Below are 9,205 nucleotides of genomic sequence, written 5' to 3'. Positions count from 1 at the left end.
TCTTTAAAAATGAAATTTTTGTGCTTTAGACCTAATTCTTTTTCCCCTGTGTTTTTATCTCTCCGTGTTTTATAAAAATAATATGAATCAAGTTTTAATCGAACGGTTATTTATTCGCGATCTTTGAAAGTTACAACGTGAAACATGACTTGTAAATGTGTGTTCTAGGTTGAGTTTCATACAGTTGTTTGATTAATACATGAGCCTTAGTAATGTGAATTTATAATGCTTTATATGACGAGAGTAGCACGCATGTTCAGTAGTTATGTATCTTAACAAGTGATAAAATTAAAACTTAGTTGATAACATTGTTGGCATGATAGCGTGAGTAAAATTGGATAGCTTAAATTGATTCTTAATCAAGGGTGAAATATTTTAAACGAGTCCAGTTGTTGCATATTTTATGTATGTTTGGCATGTTGTAATATCTCTAGTATGTTCATCATATTTGCATGGTGGTCGGATATATATAAATATAAAACTATGTTGTCATATCTTGGTAAAGTTGATGGCGTTAAAAGTTAATTTGATTGTTCTAATATACTCGCATGAATAATTATAATAATTATGTCTAAATGTTTACATATGTATGATAGTAATGAGTATGTCTAAATGTTCACACATGTAGGATGCATCTAAGTTCTAATGTCTTTCATATGAGTTGTGTGCCAATAGTTATATTTATTACCTTCATCACATTAAATTATTTCAGTTGGACCTAAAACTATAACATGATAATAAACAATGTTGTAATTCCTTATTGAATATGTTCGTTATTATATTGTCATAAAATGCTAAAGTGATTCTTGCAATTGTATGGGTGTGATATAAAGGAAACTGTTTGATATAACATGACAATTGGCATATCTATATTCTCGAGTCGTTACTATCAATTATATTATAATAAAAATTGCCATGATAACTATGTTGGCAATTATAATGGGATAACTCTTTTGATGATTCACATGATATGCATTGGTTTAAATGATAGTTATTATAGTTACATTTAATTGAGCCTACGAGTTGCCTAATTATTCAATCATGCAAATCAGAGAAGTTGTTCAAGTTGCTAATCTTTTATCATAGCTAGTGTTCTACAAAGTATATGATGGCAAATGTATATGTTTAAACTAGTTATACAATATCTCTTGTTTTGCTGAAAATGAATTATACTAAGTTGCTGGACACAATTGAATGATATGGTTGCTAAAATATGAAACATAGGTGTGATATGGAAGTAATGTTGTCGTTGTCATAGATCATATGTAGTTACTTTTATTGGGAAACCTGTTTTCAGAATTGATATCGTGCAAACAATTTTTTTTATAATTTAAAATATGAATTATGAGTATGTTGTTGATTGCTTAAATTCATCGACCTAATTCGTGACCTAAACCAGTGAGTGAGTAAATGGTTGTATGGACATGTCAATAAGATCCTGTGATTGTGATAGATAGTAGTGGTAGATCTATTTCTGTGATATGTTTACAAAAGTGAGAAGTTCTTAAATTGTTTTGTTGATTTTGCTCTCGCTCGTTCATAGTCTATAATTAATCATCAAATTTGTTTAGTTGTGAAACCGTGTAAACCATGATTCCTTTCTTGTTGTTCTTTTAGTTTGATGTTGTGTTTTTAAGTTACGCATGAGCTAGTAATAAATGTTACTTGTTGACAATCAGTTAATTCCTTAATAAAACCTTGTTTCGACCTTAATGTTGATGCGCAATCTCTTATCATGTATTCTTTCCTGTCACATGTGGTTGATAATGATTTTGTTGCATAGGTATATGACAATTGAAAAGAGGTTACGAGGACGTAACCATGTTTCTAGTCGGGTAGGATTGTAAAATCTTAATATTTATATTGCACTTGTTTGTAGATGGTAGTTTTGATCAAGTAGATGTTTCGTTGTGGGGTACCTATGCAAATGAGTTCTATATGTTTTATTCCTACTTCTGTTAGTTGGTTGAGGTGTAAAAGGAGAGTGAAGTTAAACTACTGGTATTGAGTTATGAGTTGTGGGGCTTTTGTGCCGAGTTACGTTTACGGTCCAGTGAGACCATGGTTATTGAGTTACTTGAGTTGAGATCGGAATTTAGACGGAAGATGACGGTGTTCTCAGGTGATTATTTAGTTGTTATACATTTGTGTTCTCAGGTAGTTGTTAGTTATAGTTAGTTGGCCAAGTAATGATGAGTTAAACTTCGGGACAAAGTTTACTTTTAGGAGGGCGGAATGTAACATTTCGTGTTTGTTATGTCTAATTAAGGTGTCAAAAGCGTGTGTTAACCGTGTTAGAAATGCGTGACGTCCGTAGGGACGATATACAATACCTTTTGTGGTTTGAGTATGGGAGCGAACTTCGGGACGAAGTTCATTTTAAGGGGGGAAGACTGTAATACCCCGTATTTTTATATATTAATTATTATACATTTATATTACTAATTATGTCGGGATAATAGTTGAGTCGATAATTACATTAAGCTATCGTAAGTTATTTGAGACGGGTTTATACGGAATTCGAAATGCGAGCTAACCCATTTACCCTCGACCCATTTGATGTTCAGCCCAATTAAACCCTAAGCCCATTAACCCTAACCCTAACCCTAATTATAACCTAAACACTACCCAAACCCTTCCCTCAACCCGCCTCCCTCACGCCTCCCTCTTTCATGAGCCTCCACATCAAATCTCACGCAAAACGAGAGAGAGAGAGAGAGCATAGGTGTTGATGGCGCAGCAAGGAAGGCCAAAGGGCGGTTGTCGACGACCTAGGGTGGCCCTGGTGGTTGTTTTGGTGGCGGTAAAGGTAAGAACTCAACCCCCTTTCCTCTGTTTTATTTATTTCTATCGGGTTTTGGAGGGGGTTGTGCGTGTTTGATTGAGGATGCTGGTGGTTGTTGGCAGGGTGAGGGGGTAGAGTGGTAAGTGACGAGTATAGTGGTGGTGGTTAGGGTGGTTATAGGTGGTGTTGGTGACGGTTAAAGGCGGCATTGTCAGGGGGTGGCAAACGGGTTTATACACGGTTTCAGGGGAGTTTGAGACGGGTAGGTTTTGGGTGGCACCACCGTGGACTAGGGGGAGGTCGAAACGGTGGTGCTGTGGGGTCTGTGTGCGTGGGTTGGTGGCAAGTCGAATGGTGGTTGTTTGGGCAGTGGGTAGTTGTTGGTTGCGGTGGTGGTGAGTCGTGGAAATGGGGTGTTTGGTGAGGAGTGGGGGTGAACCAGGCCAATTGGCGGCGCTGGTTTGACTCGCCGGCGGGAGTCGACCCCAGTGGGGGTGGTTGTTGGTGGCTGGGCCGAAGTGGGGGACACGGCTGGTGGTTGTCACGGTGGTTGGGTGGCGTGTGGAGTCGGGAAATGGGCTGGAAACCGTGGTTGGGGCGTGTTATTTAGCGGGTTTGATTCGTGTCCTTGTTATTTAAGTTATCGTATCCTTAATTAATTAATTTGTTTCCGAGTCTTTTAAATAATTAAAGACGGGTTTAAGTTGGGTTGTGAGTTGTTCAAATGTTTAAATCGGGTTTTCTTAAAACGTTTAATTCGTTCGATATTTTATTTATCATATTAGTTATTTAATTTAATTCCCGAGTCGGTTAAATAATTTAAGTCGGGTTTTGAGTCGGGACTGATTAAAGTGGAAAGTTACTATATCGGGAAAGTTTCTATTTTGAGAGATGTCTATATTTAGTAGTTAGTAATTATAAATATTATAATTGTTTTAGGTGACGGATTCGTGAAGGATCGATAATCAAATGCATTGCTTTGTTTTCTGGACTGCTTTAACTGCTTAATTGGATTTGCTGGCACTTTGAGGTAGGGAAATACACTTGACTTATTATCGTTGTTGTTAAATGTGTTGACTTGATTCGTGGTTGTTGATGACGGTATGACATGGTTGACTGAACTGTTCGTGTTGAGTGGGTTATCACAACTTTTGGTAGCTGGCATTATTTCATTCATTGATGTACATAATGTATTGCATTGTTTACTGTTGAGCATTCATATGCATTGGAGATGGAGGATGTTGTGGTGATGAGATGTGGTGATGATGATGTTGTGATAAGGCCCAGGCGGGTTCTGCAGGACTTGCCCTGGTGTCCTCAGCTGCGAGCTGGCAGATCGACTACGGTCGATATATAGTCTACCGGGGATCGGTATGGCTGGGCGTTCCGGGTTGTGAGATATGAGTTGAGATGGAGGTGGAGGAGACGGAGGAGCATGCATATCATATTTTGTTGTTTCATTGTTTTCCCTACTCAACCTCGTGGTTGACCCTGTGTATTCGTGAACATCTGTGATGAACCATAATGGGGAGCAGATTTGACAGGTACTAAAGATTAGCTGACTTGGGAGCTACGGGATACGTGAGGACTTGGCCAATCTACCTAGAAGTCTAGACCACATAGAAGATTTTATCACTTAATTTATGTTCCGCTGCGAGTTGTATTTATCTTATATTAAGTCTAGTTGGATAATTTGTAATAAACATGTAATCGTTAAGTTTTAATTTAAAGTACTTTGGTATTGTTGTACTTTGTTATTCACTACCTCGGGAAACCGAGATGGTAGCAGTCCGGTTTATTAGGGAATGTCTTGCTAAAGGCTCCTTCATAAACCGGGGTGTTACAATCCGTCAGAATGTTCGTCAGTTTTCCGCGTTATTTTTGTTGTGACAAAAGAAAGATACAATTGGTGAACCAAACAACTACGGTGAGACTACTCCATGTCAAGACTCGGTGAAGGACACGTCCCTCCAACGTTCCCAGATAAGATCTATACAACACCTGCTAAGATTGACTGCTCAACAAAATGGATCACCGTAAACACACAACAAGAAAGAAACACACACAAAACCACACAAGGTCAGTGACAGAAGAACAACATACAAAACATAGTACAACATAAGCGTTAAGCACAAACCTCCAACTCCAATAATCCACCAATCACCTGACTAGCCGAAGGTACAATCTTGCTAGATTACCAATCGCAACTAGTAATCCACACCGCCAGTGGGAACTGCAGCCTTACCACCTAAGCCCCGCTCAAAACCATAGAGCGAATAACCCATGTCAATTAATGTGCACATTCCCCTTGTGATGGGAACCACTAGAGGCGAATCAAGGGCGTGAAGCCATTCCCGAAAATAACTCCACTCAGCCGAGGGCGCACCTCACGAACCACATACAATTATGATCACACAATCAAAAATACCACGTACCACACATGACAACTAATCAACAATACTTAGTAGGGAAAACCTAGCTTTAGCAATCAGCAGCCAACATCGCATACATCAATATAAAGGCAAGGCAACCTCCACCAACACCTATCAAAACCAGTAGGAAAAACCCCTATTACTAACAACCATAACCACAACGAAACCTAGGTATGATGATGATGACTTACCTATGCTTGACATTCCGGCGACAAGACCGCGACCCGACTCAAGCCTCCGTCCCTATGGTGTCTCCAAGTGTGAGGGATCTCAAAAGGGTTGAAATATGGCGAGGGAGAAGGTGTGTCTTCGATTAGTTTTTGGGAGAAAATAAAATGAAAATTGATTTGGTTTTACGACTTTAGGATTTATAACTTAACGCTGAACTCGCCATACTCGATCGAGTATGGAGCCTACTCGATCGAGTGGCCTCTACTCGATCGAATCAGTAGACTACTCGATCGAGTAGCCTACACAAGATCGAGTTCCCACCTCCTAAAGGTTACTATGACGCAAGGCTTATAGAGTAAGAGTTTCAATAGGTCAAATATGTGTCTAAGGTCAGTCAACGGGTTCCTAATAGGGCGGCTATTAAAATATATGCATGAATATTTAATATAAAAAATTTGGATGCATGGAACATCAATATAATGACACCCAATATCCTAATAAAAAAAATCATATATACTCCCTCTCTTCCGGTCATTTGTTATCCTATTCCGTTTTGATGTATCTCAGTCAATTATTGTTCTTTCTATTTTAAGAATGAACTTGATGAGTAATTTCATCATTCACATACAATTTAATCCACTTGTCATTTAGTAATTGCCCCCCTCTTCTTTCATTGAATTTTGTGCCAAAACCAAAGGATAACAATTGCCCGTGAGGGAGAGAGTATAACTTATAAGGTGAAGAATTATTACTCCAATACAAATTCTAATTCATGGGTACTTTTAAACTAGAAGAATTTTGTAACACCCTCATTTATTCAGGAGCCTTTAGCTAGGCCTCCCAAGTAAATGAGAGCGTTACCATCTCGGTTGTCCGAGTTAGTGAATAACAAAGTACAACAAGCCGGAGTACTTTAGATTAAAATTTAGCGACTAAAAGTTTTATTATAATTTAAACAACTGATTAAATTAAACTTTTAATAATACAATCTACTACGCAACGAAACTAAATAAACTGAAATATTGAAACCATGTGATCTAGACTTTTAGGTAGACTGACCGAAATCTTCGCACATCCCCATGAGCTCCCAAGTCAGCTAACTCAAGTACCTGTCAATCAATTTGCTCCCCAATAATTGGTTCATTATAGGTGTTTAACGAATACATGGTCAACCAAACGGTTGAGTAGAAAACTAAACAATGAATAAGAACAATACAACTTGCAATAAACAATGTTACACAATATACATCATAACCAAAGACACACATCCACTTCGGGACACACAATCCACTTCAAGACACATATTCTAATGGACACACAGTCCCTCCTTAGACACACAGTCTGGATGCTCCTGGACACACAGTCCACACTAAGACACACAGTCTTAGGAACACACAGTCCCGACACAGAGTCTATCCTCAGGTCCACGACCCTTCCCCATCCCCTTGCCTGGCCTATACAATACTCGTCTCCCAATTCCAACAACAACATTAATTAATAGAAACCAACATAACAGTGATAATCCAACAATATACATAGTACTCATGAATTAAGAATATAATTTTCAAGATAGAAACTCCCAGTAGAATAAAATTCAGTTAAACCAATATAATAGATTAATGCCAATAATATTCATGCCATGTCCAATTCTATTAATCCAACAAGCCAAACAAGTAACAATAATAAGAATAACATTCAATTGAGTAGTTTCCTATCTTTTCGCAAATCTTTGAGTCATACAAGCAATCAAAATTAATCCTTTACAAATCCATAACCTACATAAAATAATTATGTAAAATTACTACATAACCAACAAACTAATCATGCACTTATCCTATACTCATCATGTCCTAATCCTTTTGACAACTTTAAAGCTAAATCTCTAATTCTACCGCTTTACAGCACAGTTCAGTCTCACTATAAAATTCATAATTAATTCAATAAAAATCCAAACGATGCAAGACTAGTGGAGTTGGAACCCTAAGAGACATATCTAAAGTTCTTGTGAAATATACTTTCCTCAAATTGCAAACTTATCAAGGTTTTCTTGAAATATTTATAAATACTGACGAATTCCGTCGCATAAAAAGTATCGATTTATAAAACAAGTTTAACATATGATTTTTGAGAAATTCTAATTCCTAGACTCTTCAAACTTAATGTAAGAAAAATACCTAGAATAGTTTTCACATATAAGTAGGGTTTCGAATCATTCTTTACAATACTAGCACATTCGCGGACTTTTCGGCGACAGGTTCATAAATAAAGCACCTAAGACAAACCGTATGAAATATTGCTACGAAGTTGTATATGCATAAAATAGACTTGAAATAAACCCTAGTCTCTTAATTAATGTTTTGGAAAATAACAATGTAAGACCACGAAATAAATTAAAATGGACAACCTACGAATCTGCCAAATTGCTGTAACTTTCTTTCTTTATTCTAATCATGTTTAACCCAATCTTTATGTAATTAAGCATGACTTCTACCATAATCCTACTGTAATTTAAGTCTTAAAGATGAAAAATATAATCTTATAAAGATTAAAGGCAACTTACAAAATAAAGATCGAATCCAATAGAAGCAGATGCAAAACCCCCAAATTGATTGTCCAATTCTCTTTTCCTTTTTTTTTCCCTTCTTATTTTCCCTCTCTCTCTCTCTAAATTATGTGTGATATTTGTGAAAGTGAAAAGTTATTTATAAATAGGTCTACCCTTGTATTTATAGTAGTAAAGGTAGGTACAATTAGGAAATTGTTAGGAAACTTACCTAATTATAATATATGTATTATTATTATTATTACTATTATTAAATAGTTATTGTATACTACATATACATTTTACACGCCCCAACACGTGTCCCATATGCCATCCCGGCTCAACTACCATTTATTAATTATTTCCGTCTCACAACATACTTCTATAACTAATTATAATTTATAAAATATATTTTAATACACATTTTAACATTTCTACCGTTTGACTAACCACTAACCAAGCCCTAAAATATGGGGTATTAAAAATTTTATTAGGATACGAAATATATCTTTTACAACTACTATTGATAGAATTTAATATAATTCTAATCTTTGTCGTATTATTTTATCTTTTATATATACATGTTTTATTTTTTTCCAATTTGTAAAATCAATAAAAGTAGCTAATAAATCGTCGACCACTAATATCGCTTCAAAAGTTCCTCTTTTAAGTATATATATACTCCTAGATTTAATGCTCGTGCGTTGCACGGGCCTATTTGTAGTGTTCTACTGTGTATAATCTATAAAATACTATTTCATTCAATACTGTTGTGAAATAAAGACAAGAGAAGTTAAAGAGAATAGAGAGGGACATAACCGTATCTTATTCCATTGGATATATATACACATACAATGAGGGTAGAGTTTCCATAAGATAATACACTTTAAAATATTCTAAGATATATATGGACATCCATATAATAGTATTTCATAACACTGTCCCTTGGTCTTGGATGTCTATTACTAGAAAAAAAAATTTCTCGTTAAAAACCTCGTGGGAAAAACACTAGTGAAGGAAAAGAGTACACTAATCTTCAAACACGCATAATGTAATACTACGGATTTTCTTAAGTTGAATACTCGACCGAGTAGAGCCTACTCGGCCGAGTAGTGCTAGTTGCGTAGTATGTTTTGGTTCTGCCGATGAATACTCGGCCGAGTATGAAGAATACTCGACCGAGTAGAGGATACTCGGACGAGTACACACTTTACTCGACCAAGTATCCGGTCTGGCGAGTATTATTTCAGCGGTTTGATGCGGGAGTGTTTAGGG

At 36.5% G+C, this 9,205-nt stretch overlaps 1 long non-coding RNA gene across 1 annotated transcript; it reads left to right on the top strand.

Annotated features, from left to right (window-relative positions):
• The first annotated feature begins 3,689 nt into the window (after nucleotides 1-3,689).
• Nucleotides 3,690-4,534, top strand: LOC141629205 (uncharacterized). Its single transcript, XR_012537243.1, has 2 exons — nucleotides 3,690-3,815; nucleotides 4,321-4,534. It is a non-coding gene; the product is annotated as an uncharacterized LOC141629205 (long non-coding RNA).
• The last annotated feature ends 4,671 nt before the right edge of the window (nucleotides 4,535-9,205 follow it).

The sequence above is a fragment of the Silene latifolia genome, chromosome 2 (genome assembly GCF_048544455.1).
Source record: "Silene latifolia isolate original U9 population chromosome 2, ASM4854445v1, whole genome shotgun sequence".
NCBI classification, from domain to species: Eukaryota; Viridiplantae; Streptophyta; class Magnoliopsida; order Caryophyllales; family Caryophyllaceae; genus Silene; species Silene latifolia.
This window is presented reverse-complemented; position numbering and strand designations above follow the sequence as displayed.